The sequence below is a fragment of the Montipora foliosa genome, chromosome 12, assembly GCF_036669935.1.
Source record: "Montipora foliosa isolate CH-2021 chromosome 12, ASM3666993v2, whole genome shotgun sequence".
NCBI classification, from domain to species: Eukaryota; Metazoa; Cnidaria; class Anthozoa; order Scleractinia; family Acroporidae; genus Montipora; species Montipora foliosa.
The window spans coordinates 28,510,275-28,534,274 of record NC_090880.1 but is presented as its reverse complement, the minus strand read 5'-3'; the positions used below and the strand labels follow the sequence as shown (position 1 = coordinate 28,534,274).

The window sequence follows — 24,000 nt, the reverse complement described above, 5'->3', positions numbered from 1 at the left end:
AAACTTTCTTTGCAAAACATGACATAAAATAAGCAAGGTTAAGGTCTTCAGAATCTTGCTCTCTTTGTGAATCCTAACCGTTTGCTACTAATTCATGGGTCATTTGACTGAATTTTGAAACTCACTCATATCTGAATGTCAGTAACATGGCATGAGCATGTATTTCTAGGTGACGTTTTCGATAACATTTCCGTCATGTTTTCGTTGACTCAAACTGACAGTTTACCATAATCCCTTTCGGCGTTGTCGCGTACGCTTTCATGCTTCTTTTGGACAACTTTCTCGAAACAGCTGTATATATTTGCGTACTCCAGTGGTTCAATTACGCAGCAATAGGCAATAAACAATGAATTTTGAGAAAATCCTGCCAAGACGAACGCTCTTTTAAAAGAGGAGGCAGAGTTTGTTTATACCACCGACTGAGGAAGCAAACAAGCAGGCAATGTTACTCTAAAGAATAAAAACAGGCAACTAGCCACCTTTAAAAATAGCAAGCCTTAAATTTTCGATAGATTGGGTCTCGACAGTGAAAAGAAATGTATTCATTAATTTTAATAAACATCTTTTTTTAAAAAAATTCGCCAAAATACCCAAAAATACCCAAAATTCATCCAAATATACCCCGGATTTAATGGAAGCATTTTATACTGTACACCTGAAATTCAAAGAAAGTGATATACCGAATGCCCGTATTTAAGCTGCAATATACCGTATCAATAAAGATTTGGTAATGCAAAGACAGGCAAAAATTAACGATAAAAACCGACGTTTCGGTGTCTTCATGACGCCATTGTCAAGGAGAAATAAAAATTACATAGTTTGCGGCGAGGTGTAACATGAAATTAGCATACAGTGTTTGAAGCTAATTATATAAATACTTTTGCGCGAATTGAATCGCTTTGCACGTTCAGAGTGGGTTTTAGGTCTCTGATGAAAAGCATTTCATTCACCAAACAATCGAACTTATTTCTACACTTTTTCAGAATGCTAAATCGCCTCAGTAGGTCTTTTGGGACTTCGCCGTGCTGTTCGTGATAGTGTTTATATACTGAAGATGCCTTTTGTTTATGTCCATCCACACGTGTGTGTAAGTGTCCACGCGTATAGCCCACATAACCTGCATCACACAGGTCACATTGAAAACGATAAACGACGCGTTGTTGGTTGACGATCTGTGGCTTAGTTTCGCGTACTTTAAGATCTTGGCCAATTTTTCGGCTAACGAATACTGGCTGGACAGTTGTCTGCACCTTTATGCTGAGATTCTTGAGCTCTTTCTTAACATAATTTGCTGATTCCTGGTCTTTAAACGGTATGACTACACGAACAATGGCTCTTGGTTGTTTGGGCGTCTGTGAGGGCTGCTTATCAACGATTCTAGAATGTAAGAAGGTGTTAATGGTGGAATTTACCAAGCGTTCCGGGTATTTAAGGTGTGCGAAAACTTTCTTTAGGCGATCTCACTCTTCAGAGAAAAAGGTCCAGGAGGAAGATAATCGGTGTGCGCGATCAAGCATGGTTGTCAGTAAGCTCCGTTTGTAGCGATTGTCTACGTGGCTTTGATAGTGTAATAGTAGCCCCGTGTTTGTGGGTTTCACATAAACCTTGGTTTCAATCCGAGGTGCATGGTTGAGTAATTCGGTGCCAAGGAAAGGAAGCTTGCCGTTCTTTTCCACCTCCATGGTGAATTTGACCGAAGTGTGGGCGCTGTTGAGGGTATGCAGGAAAGTAGTTGCTGTTGCTAAATCAGACATTACAGTGAGCGTGTCATCAACATATCGACGGTAAAAGGATGGTAGTTTTCCTTGCCGCTGGAGGGTATCTTCGATGGATGACATGAAAACGTTAGCTAATAAGGGCCCGAGAGGGGACCCCATAGCAACGCCATCTGTCTGTTCGTAAAGAGCTCCGTCAAACTGAAACAGTTGGCCTTTAGTGGCTACGCTTAGGAGATCGACAAGATCCGTTCTGGTAAGGGCAAGATTGTGCGTTGTATTGAACCAATTGTTTGTAAAGGCTCTGTTGACCAGGATCTCTATTGTTTCATCCAAAGGCACGTTTGTGAACAAAAGGCATCTTCAGTATATAAACACTATCACGAACAGCACGGCGAAGTCCCAAAAGACCTACTGAGGCGATTTAGCATTCTGAAAAAGTGTAGAAATAAGTTCGATTGTTTGGTGAATGAAATGCTTTTCATCAGAGACCTAAAACCCACTCTGAACGTGCAAAGCGATTCAATTCGCGCAAAAGTATTTATATAATTAGCTTCAAACACTGTATGCTAATTTCATGTTACACCTCGCCGCAAACTATGTAATTTTTATTTCTCCTTGACAATGGCGTCATGAAGACACCGAAACGTCGGTTTTTATCGTTAATTTTTGCCTGTAATATACCGTATACCCGATTTAAAAAGCCCCTGTATACCGTATACCCAAAAACCCTGGCCGAACTGACCAAATGAAAGTTACAGTTGAACAACAGCACTACGAAATCTACTTTCCTTTGAAGAAAGATTCTAGATGTTTCAAGTGACTGGTCTTGAAAGACAAAGAAGTCCCGAAAGTTACTTGGATCTAACTTGTTTTAGACATCCTGATTTTTTCCCAACGCAAAGTGAAACTGATTAATTCGTTTGGAGTGTGCGTAAACGTGTTGCTGGCGAAAACCTAACGTGAATCGCTTGTAAAACGTAAAATCAGTATAAGATTAATGTAAGCTTCGATCTTTGAATGAAAAATACCTATTTGTTTTACAGTTTTAAGAGAAAAAAAACCCAAGGATTTCATGCAAAAATTACGTTCCACACTTTACCTTGTGAATTTTTCAAAAGATGTGTCTATTTTGAATAAAGGAACTCTAATTTTCAAAAGAATTGCTTGTTAAGTGGTGCCGGGTTGAAGGACGAATAGGATATTACCTACAAATTATCTAGCTGTTTGCAGAAAACCATTTTTCTCTTTTGGGACAAAAATACAAACCACGATCACGTGGCACTGCAAGTGCCTGCCGCTCACAAACAGGCCTATGCTACGTGATGGCAAAATATCAATTTATGCTAATCAGGATTATCACAAATTACATATTTTGCCTCAACTACTCAACCGGACCCTCAAGGTAGGTGATATATGGGCGCGTTGGCCAGCCAAGCTCTCCGTAGAAGTAAAAGAAAGGGCTTGAGTAAAGGCAAAAGTGAATTTGAGACCTGTAATAAACTCTCTAAAGAGTCTTTGACATAGGTATTAATGGCACTCACTGAGGCCCAACGGTCGTGTCGTAGGAGTTTTCTGTCAGGGACTCCAGGATTAGGGGCTCCACCAGCTGAGTGAGTATTAAATTAAGCAATATCAGGAACAATACCATGGAAAGACTTCTTGAAAGAGTCGCTGTAAATGGAATAGCTCATAGGCTAATCCGCAGTTTATATATGATCCATTTCATATATCATTTCTTCGTTGAAAGTGAAAACAAACTCAAACGACTGCCAGAGGCAGAAGAAGGCCTAAAAATATACCCACGTCGGAATAAAAAAACTTACAACTGACTGCCTTTTCTTAGCAGGTGCCACATTTCAATGAAAATGGAAATAAGCTGATCATGAAAACCTGACATTCTTAGCCCTAATAAGGGAAAACCGAAAAGCGAAGAAAACCTGAAAGACCTAAAAACAAGCATAATTTAATGATGCAATAGAAGTAGATCGCTTATATCAGCACTCTCCGACAACTTCCTCGGAAGGGTGATTATCAAGGGCCTCCGGCCCATGCTTAAAACGCATTGCTCATGAACATCAATACTTCATGTGTACCTGGCCACAAAAAACCCACCGAGGGTAATTATCAAGGGCCTTTAGCCCATGCTATAAACAAATTGTTCATGAAACTACATGGTCTGTGATGGAGGTTTCCCACACCCATATTCCAAGGGCTACAAAAGCACAAATTGCGAACCAAGGGCTACAAAAGCACAAATGCAAAATCTTACGGCTACAAAATGCACTGCCAATTATAGGGGTAAAATTGCAATTTTTTGACCCTTCTTAAAAAACATAAAATAATATCTCATATAATAGTATAATGAGTTGTAAAGAAATACATGAAGAGTTAATCAATATGGAAGAAGTAATTTGTCCATTTTGCAATAAAGAAATAGGTAAACATACGAAAAAAACAGATCAATGTTGCGATCAGCCAGAGATAGTGAAAGATAATATCATAGTTTGCAAAAAATGCGGAACAGTACAAGGTTATACACCTTTAATAGAATTTATTGATTTTCACTCAAATAAGCATAGATTTCATCGTAAAAGTGTTTACCAAAGAAAATATCATATAGAAAACATAATGAATAACATTGCCATTAAAAATGGTTTCCAGATTTCTGTAAAAAATATGGATAAAATAATTCGAATTTTTGCGGCTATCGGGGAAGTTGAGAAAGATGTTAACATTGATAGAAAGCGTATGATTAACATAAATTTCATTTTAAAACAAATATTTAAAATGCTGGATCTTCCTTTTGAAAAGGTCAAGACATCAAAGTCTAAAAAGACACTTGAAAGTTATAAACGATATTGGCAAGACATCCTAGCATTATCATTCGATAAAATAAATGTGATAGTTAAGGAATGAATTTGTCATTGTATTTAGCGTAGAACTTATCAACACTAGGACAAACATCAGTCACAAAATCATCTACATTTTTTAATTCTGTGTGAAATGATGGATTAAATTCACCACTTCGCAACATGTCTTTTATTGAATTCAAAAGATGCTGATAACTTTGGTATGCGTATGTGCAATTTTGTATTTTAAGATCCAGTGATTGGAAATCCATGTAAGACTTGATTAACAAAGCACAAGTGCTTATTGCTACTAGGGCTATACCACCAGTTACAACAGCACTAATAATTCCACCAGTACCAGTTATGACAGAAACAGTATTTCCCAACAGTTTTAATTTTTTGTAACGTTTCACAGCTTGCTTGTAAGCCCAACACTTTCTATGGTATGCCTTATAATAGCTCTTTAGTTCGTCGACCTGATCTTCTGGGAGTTTGTCTGAAATATGGTTCCAGCTGAATATTCTCTTTTTTCGATCTTCCATATATATAGTTCAGATTGTTAATCGTTTGCATAGACAATACAGTATACCACTGACTTGACCACAAAAAGGTGATCTTTTAATCAGTTTAGTTGTGTATTTTTCTGAAATAGCATAAGTGTAACCTCTACCGAGCTGATGGTGGTCATAAAACCTCCCGGAAGCATCATGTAATACACTATGTGAATTTAATATATCAATCCAACCGAAGATCTTTTCAAGTAACCATGTTAGACAGCCACTACCTGGTCCAAGAAGACCAATTTCACCATCATTGAGTTCAAGAATCTCATTCATAGACATGTCTCTTTTAAAATAGAAACAGTGCAGGTATTGATAAACAAGTGCTGATTTTAATATTTTATCGTCAATGTTTGGATGCTTTTCCTTTGTTTTTTCAAAATTGTATGTCACATATTCAAGCAATAAATTGATGTACATATATATGTTACGTTATATATTTTAAAATGACCACATCACAAATCAAAATGATTTTGAATGAACCTGAACATATTTTTCAATTCATCATCAGACAGAGATTTAGCCCAAACGGCAAAAGCATATAAATCCATTTCACAGAAATTCACAGCAGTGCCATCAGTATGAACCTGACATCCAATAAACATTTCTTGAGCTGAACCTGTCAGAGTGGCAGAAATTGTTTCTGTTTTAATCGCACTGATTGATGTAACGCCTCTAAAGAGTTCTAGATTTGTCCCATTAATACGAATTGTCCAAACTTCGATATTACCAGAGAGACTCGTCAAAGAAGGAATGTTAAGTCTGCCATTTGACGAGGAACCAAAATCGATATAGACTGTGCCGTCTCCCCATGGTAAATGCACACCGAATCTGATGGCTCCACGCCCCCATTGAAACTGTGATTGATTAGTTATCGCTTTTGTTTTGACAACCAGTATTACTGTACATTTGTTACCAGATTTACCTGCTATTTCAGAAACATCAAACGAATTTTTTTCCAAATAGTCATCACTACCATCAAAACGTACAAAAAACAGTTTTTTTGTTGAATCCCTCAGAAGAAGAGGCTTTTTTGAATTGGTTTGTTGTGAAAAATCGATATTATTCACAGGATCGATCCATGAACTGACTCTATCATTTGAATCGGCTGTGACTACTGATAAAGCTGGAATTAATGCAATGCTGATTTTGTCTAACACTGGTATACCAGGTAGACTGTTCGAAACAATAGAAGTCGATCTGTCTAACTTCAAATCGAGTTGTTTTTTTATGACAACATGGTTATCTTCCGTAGCAGCCTTAACGACGAGATTTCTGTCAGTTTCAGCATGTCCATCTTCATTTAAAAAAAGTTTGAGGTCGTGATTGAATAAAATGTCCTCAACGGTGTATTCTATTTTTTCACCATTTTCGTCAATGAAATCAGTCCCATCTTCATTCAATGCGTACAATGACATATATGTCATATGCTACATAATTTTAAGCACCTGGATTGAATTCTATGTCTCCCTGGAAATGTATAGCATAACCAGAAATTTGACTAAATGTGGTTCTTATGCTCATTTCTGTGACATTAACAAAAGTTCTGTTGATCGAAATGTAATTGGAACCTGTACCTTTGTAGGAGAATTGGAAAAAAGCGGTTTGTCCCGTTCCAAAAGATATTGCCAATCTGTATGTTCCTTGTGGTATATTATGGTATAAAATGGTGACTGCATTTATACGAATTTTAGGAAATCGCAAATTTTGTCCTCGATCATTTAAATGTCCGTATTTCATCGTCCATTTGCTTCCTGGGTTTCTGGTTGTGACATATGTGATACGGGGTTGTATGAGATTGTCGATGAAGAATTTTTTGCTTACAGCATCATCATCATTTGTTGCCAATGCCAAACCTGTCATTTTATTGTTATTCATATTGATTGGTACATGCATTTGAAATTGATTATTTACAACTTGATAAGCCAATTCGTAATCATAAATTGTGAAATCAAGGTTGTTTTTTGCTTCGCCTTTTATACCGTAAATCAGGACATACAATGGTAAAAGAGTTGGGCTTCTATTGTCATAAGTGGATTGAACAGTTACATATAACCGTCTTTCGATAGTTGGTGAAGAACCATCTGGTGATAAGTTCATGATAAAGCGATAATATTTATAATCTGTGTTGGTTTTGACTGTAGTGGTTCTATCGGTGTTCATGTTTCTTTTTTCAAAAGTGACCTGAAATGAATTAAACTCCACATCAAAACCAGTTTTTTGGAAATATATTTCTAAACACACAGTATATTTATCGCTATAATTGTCACGTATCAGTTTGAATAGATTAAAATCGAATCGTCCTTTGAACAGACTGGAACCATCTGTTGCCTTTTGAACCTTGAATGAAAATGCTTTTTTGTTGTTTTTATGTGGCGAGTCATTATAGTCGATTAAATTGGCATCCTGTATTCCATAATCTTCTGTAAATTCCCCATCATCCATAGCATATTTCAGCACATTTTTTCTGTTTGTGTGAGTAGTTATGTGACTCTTCGCTATTTCGTCGTCTACATATTTCTTATTTTTTTCTATTTGTTCATCTGTGTATCTATTGTTTTCGGTAGAAACAGTTGCAATACCGTCATTCACTTGCTTCAAAGTGATGGCATCTTGATTATGTGTGGCTCTGCCGAGATTTATTATTCGTTGATTGTTCATGTCTAGAACAGAAGTCATTACACCGCTTCCATCCAATTTCAATGTTTTTCCAACCTCGGAATCGACATAAGCTTTGTTTGTCACATCTCTAGCACCGGTTGGTTGTCCGCAATTTATTATTTTATTCAAAGACATATCCAAATTTCCAGTCATTTTAGAGGATCCGTCTAAACGAAGTGCATCTAAAAATAATCGATCAACGTAACCTTTTCCTGTGGCATCATTTACACCTGTCGGATCAGCAAGATTGATAAGCTTGTTATTGTTTATATTCAAATTTCCAGTCATTGCTTGCGTACCATCTCGCAACACAACCTGATTAACATTCGGTTTGGTTGCTAAACCAGTTTGCAATTGGTGTTTTGTAACAGCGTCAGAATTGCCAGTGCCTTCAGCAAGATTGCTGATTTTATTATTTCCAAAGTCAAAATTGCCAGTTACGGAAATACTTCCATCTTTTTTCAAATAATTAGCCAGCTCCGTTTTATCAGCTTTAAAATTAAAAGAGCTGTCAACGTAAAATTTATTAGAAGCATCTGAATGTAGTATTGGATCTTGCACTCCTGAGATTCTTTGATTTTTCATGTCGATCGGATTTTGGGCTTCTATCTTTCCATCGTTTGTATTTAATTCAAAATAAAAACTATGCAAATGCTCACTACTGACAGCGTCACTATGGCCATGTCTAGCAGGGGCTACGTTTTCAACACGTCTGTTGTCCATATTAAGGGCGCCAGTCATTACATTGCTCCCATCTATTTTCAAACACCCAGAAACCTCTTTATCAACATAACTCTTAGTAGTTGCATCGTCATTCGTTTGAGGTGAATCTAAATTTCTCAGTTTTTTATTCTGCATATCATAATCACCGTCATCTGTTAGTTTGAAACCAACACCAGGCAATCCTTTTACTATTTCAATAACTTTTTCATGTGAATATGTGTCTTCAGGTAATTTACCATTTGAGTAACTCATATATACAATTGGTTTATATTTTTTCATCGAAATTCTTCTTTACTTGTTTCTTGGGTTTGTCAATATATATAAAACTAAAAGGGTCTCTGGTTGCTCTCTCGTATAATTGTTTTGAGACATTGTTCTCACGACATATGAGACTTTTTTCATTAGTACTCGGAAAATCATAAATGGCAAAATGTGAGCAGTTTAATCTAATATCTTTTGGTGTCTTGTAGTAGCTTTGACTCAAATATATGGCGCAGCAGTTTTTATGTCTCCCCTGTATAAAATAGTCAACTAATGGTTTTTGGTTTTTATCACATACAAAATCGTCGAATATCACAATTTTTTGATTGTCACCATTGAGATTTTTTACAGGAATTATTTTATCATTGCTTGCTTCAATGATATCATAACCAGCTTCTTCACTCCATGGTTCGAACTCTTTCATGAGATTCCGATACTTTGACTGCTCTAAGTTTTTTGCATAAAGGTATATTTTATCAAAATACAACAGATTGTGAATCATATGCATCAGTGTGTTTGTTTTTCCCGAACCAGAAGGTCCACAAATGAGCATGCGGAAGCATCGATCAGGCATAAAATCATGTAGTTGTGTGAAGTTTGTGGCAACATCGTCGCCAGTATCATAATTAGGTATCTTCATTTATATTAAATCGTTACATTGTTTCGATAAAATGATGTAGTTAAACATGGTGTTAAACATGGTGTTCAACACGGTGTTCAACACAGTGTAAAACGTTATTTTTTATATATGAATTTCCATTTTTATGTAAAGTAATAATATAACAAAAATGAGTTTACTCAAGTGGAAAGAACTCGCCAAGAGTAAATCTGAATTAGGGGATAAGATCAATTATGTCCATAATGCAATTACAAAGCATGATATTGATCAGAAGACCAGTCAACAGGGATTTTCAAAAGTATTCCAACCAATTACAAGTAAATTAGATGATGTTATTGACAGTAATCAGGTTTTAAGGTTGCTAAGGAAAAAACGACCACTGAAGAAAGGAGAAGTTCCTGATTACGGCATTGATATAGAGGATGAAGTTCCAGATATGAATCTTGGTGATCTATTTGAACAACCTGTTTTGCCACAGCAAGAAAAACAACTGGTGCCAAAACCACCAACATATGAAGAATCTTTACAAGATCTTCTGGAAGGGAAAAAAAAGATGTATGTTGATCCTAAGTACTTTCCTGAAGAACCGGAATTACCACCAGAATACGATGACGACGAAGATATCGATTATGCATTAGATGATGAAGACATGGACAATGAGATACTAAATGAGTTTGAAGTGCCTAATTATGACACAGTTGAAAAGACACTCAATCAACCAGAAATGAATGACATAAAATCCAAAGCATATCTTCGTAAAATTTTAACACAAACTAGAACGAAAAGAAACAGTTTGAGAGGTTATAAAGCACAAGTGACAACACAATATAACAAAGGGATTATAAATGAAGCACAAAGACAAGAGATGAACAAAAGAATAGACAGAGCCAAAAATGTCTTGAATGCATATATTGCACATTATGACACTAAATTGGAAACAATAAAAGGTTCTGGAATCAGAAGAAAAAGAAAAGGTGGCAATGTGATATTTTTTAACAAACCAAAAGAACTCATAAAAAAATTGGATTTGATCATTGGTGAGATATTGGCTGGTAATACAAGCATTGACATGCGAAATATGGGTGTGTCTATATTGGACACATTATTGAAAATGTCGACAATCAATAGATCACAATATGGTAAATTATACAAACAATATTTCAAAATTTAATGTAACCTAATCACATAATGGAACGAGAGATAGTTTTATCATCTTACAGTGTGAAAAATCAAGGGAACAATAAACCAGAAGATTTTGCAACAAATTTCACCAGACCTGTAACTCTAGACAATAATAAGCAATACGTTATCGGTCTTAACAGAGTCATTAACATGTCATTCACTTGGTTCAATGTCAATGCTGGGTACAAAAATCAATTAATCAAATACAGCTCCGATAATGGTTCAACTTTTAAGGACATTACCTTTCCAGCTGGGGTATGGAATTATACGGACTTTGACAGACATATTAAAAATGTGACGAAAACTGGTGATACGTATCCGATGACTCTTGAATTCAACGAAACAACATTCAGAGTCACGGTTACATTAGCTACAAATTACCAACTTGATTTAAGAGCAAGTAATTTTAATGACCTGATCGGTTTCGACAAAAAGATATTAGCAAGTGGAACGCATATTGGACCAAGAGTGCCAAATCTCAGTCAAGACACAGACGTACTCAATATTCATTGCGATTTGGTAAACGAAAGTTTAGTTGACGGCGCAGAAACAGACATCATTTATTCATTCTCGACTAGTGTACTAAAACCAAGTTACTCCTTCACCCTCGAACCACAAAGAGTTACATTTAATCCTGTGAACAAAACTACAATTTCATCAATCAGAATCATGATAACAGATGGAAAAAGAAGATTAGTGGATCTGAATGGAGCAGATACGTCTTTTTCGCTGATTTTAAAAAGTATCTAATGTAACAGTATAATGAAACCGTATGAATTTAAGAGGTTTTACCACCCAAAACTTGGTAAATTTGTATTTCAACATAAAGGGTCTGGGCTTATCTTAGACAACATTTTTAAACCATTGAAGAGTGTGGCATCGTCTGTTTTCAAGAAATTTGCTAAGCCATTAGCAAAGAAGGCATTAGAATCAGGGGTTTCCCATGCAGGTGATAAAATTGGCAAGACGGTGGCAGAAAAGTCAGGAGACCTAATAATGAAAAAATTAGCAAATTTGAGAAAAGGAGCCACAACACCAGCACAAAAAGCAATTGTTCCATCCTTGCCCATTGAACAGAAACAGCAAGATGAAAGCGCTGACATGATACTAAATAGATTGATATCCGGATCTGGAAGAAGGCGTAGATTTTTCAAATAAATAACATGACAGCAAAATTATATAATACAATAGTATAAATGGCTTTTAGAACAAGTGAATTATTGCAAAGAAATGAGTTAGTGCGATTTCAACTTGATGATGTAATCCGAGCCCCAGGTAACGGTCAACATCAAGAAAAGAACGGTTATAGATTCACCATCAACGACCGGAGTTCTTTCTATGATTGGTACAATGCTTATTTCGAGGTTCAATTCCAGTTACAAAAAATAGCAGATGGAGCTGGTTATGCAGCAGCCGATAGAATAACGGTGATAAACGGATCTCATTCATTGATTGCACATATGATGATTAAAAGTGCTGGGAAAATTGTTTATGATACTGACAATCTACATAAGGTCACTTTTGTGAAGAATCTGTTGGAATATTCTGATGATTACAGCAGATCAGTCGGTAAAAACAGTTTTTGGTATTTAGACACAGATGGTACGACAGCCAATACTAATTCAGGATATGAATCTAGAAGAGTGCTTACACAAGCTACCAATAATGATGGAACAGGAGGAGCAAAAGATGTGAATTTGATCATACCTCTCAATCGTTACAGTTTTTTTGAAGAGTTGCAGGATAAAATGTTGGTTCCTATGCAGTTACAATTCAATTTGAATCTCCAGAACGACAATGAACTCATCAATAGGGCAGCAGCAGCAGATGCCGGAAGAGTAGTGATTAACAGATTTCTACTATGGGTTCCAAAATTAACACCAAAAGACAGTATGTACAACCAGTTCGTTAGTTCTTTTTTGAAAGAACACAAATGGACATATCAGCGTGAACTATATGCAGTGTCAGCACCTGCTAGAGTCAGTGGTTTTTTTCAGATTTCTTCCAGTATCGACAATGTCAAAGCAATTTTCGTTTATTTACAACGGGCTAAAACCGGAGTTGCAACTCAAAATCCATATCTATTCGACACCTTCAAACTAAATGAAGCAAACGCAAACAGTTACTTGACAACATGCAGACTCGAATATGGCAATGGTGTTTTCTACCCAGAAACAGAATATGACAGTGAAAGCAAAGTGAGAATATTCAATGATCTGATGTCTTATGCAATGCGAAAAAATGATTACAACACCGGAACCCAGTTGAATCTTGCCAATTATAACAGCCTGTATTCACTGATCTATTTTGATCTGTCATATCAGGCAGAGAAAGTAACAAGAGACCCTAAACAGTTGATTTTTAGGTACAAACTCAATGCTAATAGTGCAGCAGATTTCAATGTCCATGCAGTTGTATTGTACGAAGAGTCGGTTGTTATTGACAAGGTGGGTAATGAATTGGTTATAGTTTAATCCCATGAATGACACATATTTATTTGTATATGTTTTGTGACTGGAATTATGTAACATATATTATATGACTGAACTTCATCAAATAAACGTAAGACTGTCAGATAATCAAAAAAAGAATCTGAGTAATGCTTACCATAAAAGGGAAACGATAGTTCTGAGACTGGCAAATGATTCTCTTAATGGAAACGACACTCTTTATGTTCCAGCAACGGTGAAAAAAAGATTGCAAAAAAATCGACAATTGAACAAAGGAATGGACATTAAGCTTGCTAAGACCAATATCAGAAAACAAGTAGGCGGAAGTCTTTTGAGCACCGTATTGTCACTTGGTATGAGAGCATTGCCGGCAATCGGTAAAACCCTCGGGTTAAGTGCTTTGGGAGGACTAGCAGAAGCCGGAGCTAAAAAATTGTTAGGATCGGGTCAAAAAGGTGGCGCTATGCCATTACCCATGATGATACCTTTCCAGGCGATCAACAAACTGATGCCATATCTGAACATGTTCACTACAAAACAGCAAAGAGACATAATGAATGCGGCTCAAACAGGATCTGGCGTTAAAATAACACCAACCAAAACACAATCAGGTGGATTTTTAGGCACTCTGTTAGCCAGCATTGGAATTCCTTTGGCTTTGAATCTTGTCAAAAAGCTAACGGGAAGAGGAGCTCCACGAGTTGGTCTACCTCCTCGGTCGTCAAGAGATGGAGGAGCAGCGCCTAGAATGGGAATGCCCCCTCCATTTTACAGTTATCCGCCATATGTGACTGGTAATGGTAGAAAAAAAAAAACATCCTCAACCAAAAAAGGAAAAGGGTTACTATTAGGAAAAAACAGTCCATTCAATTCAATCCCAATCATAGGAGACATATTGTAAAACCAAAATTTCACAAAAAAATACCTATGTCCAACCACGATCTGATAAAATGGTGTAAATATTTGAATATACCGATCAATGACGTACTGTCGAGAGATGAAAATGTTCCACATAACCATAAACAGGCGTTATTCATCTACAATCTTGAACCAGCTTATATGTCAGGATCTCACTGGGTAGCCACTTATGTTAAGGATAACGTAATAAATTATTTCGATTCGTTTGGTATGCCCCCATTTCAAGAGATCGTAAATCATGCCAAAAAGAAAAATCTCACTTTGTTACATCAAAACAATCAGATACAAAACATACAAACAACAACTTGTGGGTATTTCTGTTTATACTTTCTAAATGAAATGAATAAGGGCAATTCGTATTATGATTTATTACAAGTGTTCGACATAAATGATACAATGAAAAATGAGAGATTTATCCAACGTTATTTCAGAAATATCTAACTTATATATATTATGAAATCATATTGTGTTAAACAAAAGAAAGTGACTGAATGTGTTGAACCTTCAGGTTACAAAACAGCTAAAAATGGCAGACTAATGTTCTTTTGCACTTGTGCTGAATGTGGTATTACAAAGACCAAATTTGTTAAACAACAGGGAAACTAATCAGCCCGTTGGGAGCGGGCTTACTCAGTGATATTGCTAATACTGGAACAGAATTATTTTTAACTAAAGGAGTACCTTATCTTGGCAAAAAAGCCGTTGAAATGGGTAGATATTATGGTTCCGAATTGATGAGAGACCCAAAATTGCAGAAAAAAGCAATCGATTATGGTTTGAGAAAAATGAATCCTCTACTTCATAAAGTTGGATCTGAAGCTCTCAATCAATTGTCAACAAAAATAAGACCCAAAAAGAAATACACAACCAATAGGAAAGATCTAGACGGCGGTGCTTTAGACATTCAAAAACAGTTAGCAAAGCTTGGAGAACTCCATTTGAGAACTCCAACGGGTAAAAAATACAATTATTGTGGACCTGGTACAAAACTGGAAGACAGATTGGCTTCAAATGATCCAAAATACAGAGATCCAATAAATAATCTGGATAGTATTTGCCAGCAACATGATATAGCATACAGTAAAGCTGGAGACGATCTGGCTAAAAAGCATACAGCTGATAAAATCATGGAAGACAGTATAAAAGCAATCCCATTTAATCAAAGACCTTGGTTTGCTACACCAACAATGTATGCCATTAAAGCAAAAAGAAAGATTGGACTTGGTTCAAAAAACGTAAAGCGGCGCTGAGTATTGATGATTGGGCTCAGCAATTAGCCGATGAATTACACAAACCAATCAAGAGAAAATTCAAAACTAGAAGAGTCATTGTAAATCATATTGACGAAATATGGGCAAGTGATCTAGTTGAAATGCAACAGTTTAGCAAATGGAATAAAGGTTATCGGTATCTTCTTATGGTTATTGATGTTTTCAGCAAATACGGTTGGATTGTCCCATTGAAGGATAAGAAAGGCGAATCTGTCACTGAAGCATTTGAAACAATATTCAAGGAAGGCAGAAAACCACAATATTTATGGGTTGATAAGGGAAAGGAGTTCTATAACAAACACTTGAAAGACTTGTTGGAGAAAAATATGATACATATGTATTCAACTGAAAATGAGGAGAAATCCTCAGTGGTTGAAAGGTGGAATAGAACAATTAAATCCAAAATGTGGAAACAGTTCACTGTTCAAGGTAATACACAGTATTTAGACATGCTGCCCAAACTAGTAAAACAGTATAATAATACAAAACATTCAAGCATAAAGATGACACCCGTTGAAGCATCTAACAAGAGGAATGAAGGAACCGTTTACTTCAATCTATATGGTGATACAGAAACATTGAAACAAAAACCTAAATTTCAAACAGGTGACAAGGTTCGAATATCCAAGTATAAACGAAATGTGTTCGACAAGGGTTACACACCAAATTGGACCGAAGAAGTGTTTACAGTTGATAAGATCCAATACACTAATCCAATAACATACAAACTAAAAGATCTCAGAGGTGAAGAGATACAAGGCAGTTTTTATGAACCTGAATTATTAAAAGCAAAGCAGGATATTTTCCGTATTGATAAAGTAATTCGGAGGGACTATAAGAAGAAACAAGCTCTAGTGAAATGGAAGGGATACAGTGATGATTTCAATAGTTGGGTACCATTGAAAGACATTGAAAACATATGAATTGTGGTGAAACAAACGCACCCAAATTGATATAAAAAATAAAAATATATACTTATATTATATGGACAAGTTTGAAAATGAAGAAAAGTTTGGTTTCTATTATGAGAGCGATCAAGACTCTGGTTCGGATTCCGATTGGACGCCATCGCAAGAAAGTATATCTGAAGAAAGCTGCTGCAGTTCGGAAGAATCTGAGGCGTCACAAGACAGTGATGAATCTACATAAGAAATATTTCTAGATATATAGTATGAATGATTCACAAAGATATAAGTTGATGATCTGGCATTCGTTTTTAGAAGACATGAACAAGATCAAAGATAAGATGGCTATCTGCTTTCCAGGATATAAAATCCAATATGGCGAAATAGCTAAAGCGTTTGATTGGCATGTAAAAAATCGTAAAAAACATGAAATACTTTATCCGTGGTTAATTCAGGCAAAAAACAAAAGGGAAGGAACACTCTTAGTGTCTTTCACATATTTGCTGAATTTTGAACCTGACAAACCAGAAGACGAAGATGCGCCAACAACAAATTTACCCAACAGATGGTATTGTGAAACTTGCCAAAAGTTTGTGATGAAAAATAGTAAATTTGCACATTTGAAAAGTAATAAACATAATAGATATGTATGAAAAACAGTTCAGAAAATCTGTGAATGAATTCCGCAAAATGGGGCGTGTGTACAAAATGCTGAAGGCGTTGGACAAAAAAATAATAAACGAATGGAAAAAACGTTTCGGCTTTCATTTTGTTGAGAATCGAAAAGCTTACAATTTAAGCAACGAAAGAATTGAAAAAATGATTCAAGCCTTCTATATAAACCAATAGTATATGAGTTACAAAGGTTGTAACATAGTTGATACAATGATAGTGAGACAAGTGGTTACGGAATTGATTTGTGATATTATTGTTGATAATGCGAAATACATGCATGATGTGAGAACACAAATAATGCCAATACTGGTTCAATCAGCCAAATCGGGGCGCCCAGCTAAAGTGGTCAATAAACTTTTGGCAAGCTTTGATAAAAGAATGATGTTTTTGTATTATTTGTTTGAGAGACATCGTAATTTTTTAAAACCGTTACGACTTATAAAAGATACATAAAAGATTATCTAAATTTAATATATATGAATCTTGAAAAAAAGTTTGAAGCATTTTTGACTAGTGTGGTTGGGGATCCTGTCTTAAAAGACTTTTTGGAAGATCTAATTGATTCCAATGTGTTGTCTGTTGTTTATCCACCAGTCAAACTGAAATTGGTGAATTCTGATGGAACCTATCTGGTAAAAATAACTGATGGCATAAATAGTTATGTCATGAGTCCTAATCAAATTGATGACAACATGTTGCAAGACATTGCTGAAGCTTATAAGAAATATGCCCCAGAAGACATGGAAATTGATAGTGAAGATGAAGAAGAGTTCCGGCGAAATAAAGCCAGAGAAGAATTCATGAAAAGGTTGAACTAAAAACATATAAGAAATAAATTATCTATATCTTATATATGAGTCGAAAGAAGTTGTATACTGCTCAAGAAATTCAAGAACATAAAAACAAATATGGCCGCGAAACGGCTTGGTATTGTGAAATTTGTAATAATGGCAAGAATTATGCCATGCGTGGAAAACACCAACATTTGAATACTGCCAAACACAAACTAAACGCTAAAAATTCAGACTAATCCAAAAATATTTGTCATTTGCCACAGTTTTATTCAATCGAAACAGATTGACTTGAACTAAGCAAATTCTACTGTTAATTCTTTGATTAATTGACGTTTTTTATCGCTGATCTGTTCATGAGCAGCTTCTTTGTCATTATTTGCATATCTTGCCTTTGTCTTATATCGCTTTCCCTGAATAATATTGTCAAAATAAAAAAACTTGTCGTTTTCATTGTCTTTGATTTTTATTTTGTCATCTAATTTGGCTATTCTTTCTTCCAACTGACTTTGTTTTTCTATTTCTACTTTGAATTGCACCTTTTTGGGTTGTTTCAATGGGTTGGCTTTGACATTTAACAATAAATCACTGTATTTCTTTGCATAATCTTCAATATAAGCATTTTCTATTTTTTCCAGACTTTTTTTGTCATTTGTTGGGGCTTTGATTATCAGTTCGATTTGTGGCTTATTCTTCCTGTATTTATATATTCGGCTTTTTGGATCTTTCAGGTGACGACTTAATCGTGTTGCCAGGTCTTCGCAAGTTGATCCAATATAAACCTTGTCATCAATAAGGATCTTGTATATTTTGCCTTCTGAATACAGGCTGTTAAATTTGGCATTTGTTAATTCTAAAAATGGCATTTTGCGACTTTCATATTTGCTGTTTAAATTTTTATTGCTAAGATGCAAGTATTCAAATTTGGTGGTTCTTGACAACGCAGTGTAGAGTAGTTTTTTGTCCATTTTTTTCACATCATAGATGTTATAATGTTCGTTGATGTCAGCACCTTGGCATTTATGGACAGTAACACAAAAACTGGGAATGAAAGACTTAGAAAATGTATGCAAGTCAAACTCCTGATCATCAATCTCAAAAGAATCTTCTGAAATGCTTTGTATTGTAAACTCCATTGTGTTGTATATTTTTCGATCTTTCATGTTTTCAGTTGCAATAACCGGCATACCAGCACATACTTTGTATTCTTCATTTTTGTCATTATATTTGAAAACAACTTCTTTGTATTCTTTGTCCTTTACAAACTCTTCACAGCATCGTTTATTGACTTCGATTCTGGTTTTGTTAAGATAACATATATTTTTGAATAGTTTTTTATCGATTGAAGAGAAGTTTTTGGGCAGTTTACCATTTTTTAAGAAGCTAACAAGAACTGTATGTGTTTTTTTGTCATATCTGCTTGATTTTTCAATATATTCCAAAGTCACGATTTCCGAACACATTTGTCTGATTGTCTTGGATTTGAGATAGTTGTAGCTTATTTGACTTCCTGATTCAACAGGTGAGCATTGATTGGGATCACCAAACATGTGAACTTTTGTTCCGTATAATGTGAAAGCTTTATAAATCATAGTAATCCATTTATTTGGTACCATTGAAAATTCGTCGATAAATACTGTTTTGTTTTTCAAGTCTTTGAGATTCGTTTCTATTGAACATTTATCCCATTCACAAAAATAAGAATCAAAAGTATGACAAACATCATCTGCGGCTTTGTAACCCTTATTGATCAATCTTTCTTTGACATTCTGAACGGCTTTATTTGTGAAACTCAACACCAATGGTTTGTCAGTTGTCATTACCATTTTGCATAATTCAGTTGTTTTGCCAGAACCAGCTTGTCCGTTATGTATACTACCTTCACCTATTTTGGCTTTGTAAGAATCATAATCCATGTTTTCTCTGTAATGGCGCTCAAAGTAGATGCATGGTGTGTCTGTGATATATGCTTGACCGATATTCTTGATGTCGAAAGTGACGTCTTTTTTGTTTTGCAAAATACATCTTGGATTAGTGATAAATATACCATCTGTGTTATAAGCATAAAGTGCGCTTTTTGGACCGTAACACTTACTGATCAGCTTCAAACATTCTAAAATTGCCTGAGAAACCACAAAACGGTTAACACTTGTATTGTCTGTAAATAACCTTTCACATTTTTGTTCTTTGATCAAGTAAATTTCGTTGTAGCTGTCGATTATGATGTTGCGTCCATCTTTGATACCTTGTGTCCAACAGGCCATAGCTGTGTCATATTCTGTGCATGTGAAACCTGTGTTTGTTTTGTTGTATTTTCTGCCTAAATCACCAATAAAACTATTTGCCAGTCGCTTGGCTTCGCTTTCTGGAAATGTTTCGAATATATGTTTAATGAATGGCTTAAATGTATCTGGCTTCAGAGCCTTTTTTGTGGTAATTTTATATTTAATTTGCTTTTCCGACATAGTCAATTCGTCAACCAAATAAGAAACCAAATCACCACTATAAAAACCAGCTTCAATCTTCAAAGGTGTACCATAATTGTATAAAATGGTCTCCTCGAGGTAAAATTCACCGCTGTGTCTCAAATCACTTCTGCAAGTGTATGGTTCTACTACATCGTGTATACTATAAACTGGTATTGGTGATTTATTGTTTAATAAAATATTTGGGTATGATTTGGATATGTCGATGTTGATGACATCATCTGGTATGTCTTCGGTTGTGCACCATTGAAGTGCCCTTGGATAATAATCATCAAGCATTTCACGTGTATGAACATTGTATGTTGATAATGGTAAGTAACCACATGTTTGTCTAAATAATGCTATTGCTAAGCTTGTAAAAGTTTGATTCATCCATTTGAAGTCATGAGTTTTGTATAGATCATGCAATTTATCGCAAATAGACTTCCTGATGTCATATTCGTCATTCAAGAGAAACATGTTGTTCCTGTGGTCTATAAAACCATCCAATATCCCATTGTTGTTCCAATGCAAGTACTCCACATAGTAACAAGTGGAATTAATATATGCATCAATGGCTTGCATCATTTTAACATCTTCAGGCAAGACGATAATGTTGTCTTTCTTGTCTAATTCATAAACATCATCTAATTTATCAAGTTTATGTACAAATTCGTGTTTTCTGGTCCATTTTATTTCTGTCATATATTTTAACAAGTTATCACAGCCTCCTTGGTTTGCTTTGGCAGCTGTAATTTTTAATTTTTCATCTGTGATAGGGTAACAATGATGGTCTTTGACCATATAGACCAATGAAACATCGCAATTATGTTTATTTGTATGTGATTTAAATTTTCTGTATGTGCTATCATAAGCATGAATTGAAACATTTAAATGACAATATTTAGCCCATTTAATCAATTCGTTTGTTGTCATACGTGGTGGGTCAGCACAATATTTAAATATTTCTTCTTTCAATTTTTTGTAATCATATGTTTTGAATCCTCTTTTACCTCTAACTTGATCCCAAACAAAGTCTATAACACAACTATCTGAACCATATGATTTAGGTTTTCTTTGTGTGCATAAAAAATATGATTCATACTTTAAACCCGCCATGAAGTGGTGAGCAAAAAATTGTGATTCATATGTTATCACTCTGGCTCCTATTTTTGTGATTACTTCAGCTGACAACAGAGTAAAATTGTTAGATAATAATGTGTACATGAAAAATTTATACATATCATCGCGACTTAATCTTGGTATAATCATTTGAAAAGGACCATATGTTTTGTTTGTTAATCTATTTTGTGACAAGTTTCTAATTGTAACAAGCACGGTAACAGATACACGAATACGTCTCGAGTCAATTTCATTTATTCTATTTTGGAATAAAACAGCGAATGGTAAGTTTTTTCTTAAATTTGTCATTCTCATTTCTTGTCTTCTATATCTACTGAGTGAAACTCTAATTTTTTCATAAACTATACTTTCTTTCATACTATTAGTTGAGATATTTTTTCTCATTATACTCTATATAATTATTTTCTCTTTAAGTATATTTTGTGCGTTTGAAGCCCTTGGTTCGCAATTTGGTGCTTTTGTAGCCCTTGGAATATGGGTGTGGGAAACCTCCATCACAGACCATGTAGTCATGAACAACAATACTTTATATGTACGTATGTACCTAGACACAATAAAGCCACCGAGGGCGATTATAAAGGGCCTCTAGCCCACGCTATAAACGCATTGGTCATGAACATCAATACTATAGACGTGTACGTAGACACAACAAACCCACCAAGGGTGAATATCAAGGGCCATTCCATAGCCCATGTTGTCAAAAACATCGTACATGAAGATGAATGCATATTGAGATATAGGAAACTCGTCAGGGGTAACAATACTAAAAACTATAAAACGTATACACGGCTTGAGCGGTTTTCAATTGAGTGTCGAAAGTAATTAGCCAATTACATTGGTTTTGCATTACTTAAGGTAATTCCCTTGAAATTGTTCTACTATCAAACTTTTTTGGAAACTTGGCATAATTAACATTCATGATATGATCATTAAAAAAGTGCAATAAAAAAATGGGGTCACCGCGCTTGTTTACGCGTCAGTAGGCTCGTAAAATGGGGTATTTTTACGGTTTTCGCGTTAAAAATTCGAATCACCTTCATACAGAATTAAGTCTTGGTTACTTCAAAGACACAAAATTTTATTTCGAAAATAAAGCTTCTTTTATTTACATAAGCAGTAATGCTTCATTTACGCCGACTTTGATTCCCTGGTTTTGGGACAGTTCCGTGGTTAGCATGAAGTCCTCGCCTTGGGTAAACTACACCCAGTACGGAAATGTTTTCCAAAAAAAATTCATGTTCTACCATCAAACTTTTTTTCTTCTTCAAATATGTTCTTTATTAGACTGTTCCTAGCAAATACCTGAAAAAAAAATCGGGGGTCACCGTGCTCGTTTGAGAGAAAAGGAGCATTTATTTCGCTATCGGGTTTAGTTTGAGCGAAATCTCCTACGGTTTGTATGCGCACGTGCTCATGTGCGCGCGCTAATGACGAGAAAATCGTGCACAGTAGGGATGCGCAATGCAATACTAAGGAATTACCTTACCCCGGTGATTGGTTCAAAGTTCTCGCGCCACTTTTACAACCAATCAGAAGTGAAACCAAAAACCAATCGTGGCTTGCCCGTGCACATTTTCCCGCGCTTTGGGTCGGCTACGCGTAATTACTTCGAGTTTTAATTGGTTTACTGGATTGTCTCCGTCCTTTTTGATTGGCCAAAGTAATTATTTTGGTTTTGGTTTTACGACAATCGATTGAAACTCGCTCTAGGCTAACGAAGCATGAATCAAGAACGACAAACACGTCAAAAACGCGAGGGCAACAAGGCCAAGCTATCGCTCAATATCAACGCACTAAACAAAAAATAACACAGCGATCGAGAATGACTAACAGAGACCCCTAGCCTGTGCAACCCAAACGAAAACTTACAGCATAAAACACAAACTAGAGGCTGTGCAGCTACGAATTAGGAAACCACCGAGGGTGAACGTCAAGACCGTCTTGGTCATGCTCGTAAACGTCAATACTCCGCACGTACCTAGACAGACCAAACCACCAAGTTCCACAGCGACACTACCTCAAATAAACGAAAAACATAAACAAACTCGGCCCCTAGGCTGTGCAACTCAAACGAAAGCATGCAGCAAAAAACGAAAGATAGAGCGTAATGTACAATAAAAAACTAGAACTCTGGAGCGCAAAAAAACAACGCAAACATTACTTCAGCAGCTAGCCTATAAAAACTGAGACATATAGCGTAACCATCGAAATATAAGAGGAATTAGACCAAACTTAGTGATCTTGGCCAGGCTTCTGACGAAAAAATATATTTGGAACATCTGGAAGAAAAAAAAAAGCCCAGTGGGCAAAACTTCAGTGGAGACCAACGAAACATGGGCGCAACCAAAAACAGGCGAGATTCCAAATTGGAACCAGCTGCAGCAGGCGCTCGGATGAAAACAACTATGGAGGTTCAACAGACAGGAGGGCTTATGAAGCTAATAATATCCATGGACCAGTCCAGAGCAAAGGCGTTCACTCCGGAAGACCCTGGCTGATATAACCTTGTAATAAACTTAAGGAGCTAGCGATGTAAAGTGACATGCACAGTCTGTCACATGTCTGCGGCGCCAAAGGACATCTACAGCAGAAAATATATCATCGTTCACTATGTATACAGTCATCAAAAACTGCGACGTTTCCGATGACAACGGCAAGAATTACGCTGAGCTTTCTAAGAATCCATTGGACGGTTGGCAGAGAAAATATGATCATTTTCCATGTTATCGTCAAAAAACTGTCGTCATATTGGCAATATCAATGGCAAGGACGCTAGGCAATTTTGGTGAAAAACTTACCCTCAATATCA

At 35.8% G+C, this 24,000-nt stretch overlaps 1 protein-coding gene and 1 pseudogene across 1 annotated transcript in view; both read right to left on the bottom strand.

Annotated features, from left to right (window-relative positions):
- The window catches only part of LOC137980246 (doublesex and mab-3 related transcription factor 3, truncated-like), a 41,900-nt gene that overhangs the window by 5,417 nt on the left and 12,483 nt on the right, over positions 1 to 24,000 (bottom strand). The gene's annotated exons all lie outside the window — the stretch shown is intronic.
- Positions 814 to 2,068, bottom strand: LOC137980247 (uncharacterized; annotated as a pseudogene).